The sequence below is a fragment of the Nanorana parkeri genome, unplaced genomic scaffold (genome assembly GCF_000935625.1).
Source record: "Nanorana parkeri isolate BGI_ZX_2015 unplaced genomic scaffold, ASM93562v1 scaffold1492, whole genome shotgun sequence".
NCBI lineage: Eukaryota > Metazoa > Chordata > Amphibia > Anura > Dicroglossidae > Nanorana > Nanorana parkeri.
This window is the reverse complement of record NW_017307760.1, coordinates 66,673-67,218: the sequence shown is the minus strand read 5'-3', so window position 1 is coordinate 67,218 and position 546 is coordinate 66,673. Positions and strand designations below refer to the sequence as shown.

The following is a 546-nucleotide window of genomic DNA, read 5'->3' as shown; positions in this document are numbered from 1 at the left end:
CATATTATTTATGCTATTTATGTATTTATTATTATGTTATTTATTTCATTATTACATATTATTAAGTATATCATATAATTCATTATATAATTAAATGTTGAAAAATGTATTTGTTTCATTAAAAAGTGCCATAGATGAGAGCTGGATAGGATAGAACTAGGCTGGAAGAGAACATGCCACACAAACGTCTCTGCTGGACTCACCAGCCACTTTTGTCTAATTGAATCTGATTGGCTGGTAGCATGACGACGCTTCGTGATGCATTCATTGATTCGCGTGTTCTGATTGGTTAGAGATTAACTTTTTTATCTCTCGACGCTACGCAAGCTGCCGCCAAGCTGAGCGGGGGATCGGGCTTTGCTAGGCACACTGCTCGTGAAGGGCATCGAGTCGCCGCTTGCCTGTGCTCCACGCTGCTTTGCGTGCAGTGTGTAACGTCCTTTAGACTGTAATCAGCTGCCCCCCTCCCTGTCACCCACTGTAACATGATCAGTAAACACCAGCTCTGCCTTTATACACAATACACTGTCCGGGGGGGGGGGGGTG

The 546-nt window shown here is 43.2% G+C and overlaps 1 protein-coding gene across 1 annotated transcript in view; it reads right to left on the bottom strand.

Annotated features, from left to right (window-relative positions):
• LOC108798507 (probable serine/threonine-protein kinase clkA) overlaps positions 1 to 546 on the bottom strand; it is an 18,795-nt gene that overhangs the window by 1,557 nt on the left and 16,692 nt on the right. The window lies entirely within an intron of this gene.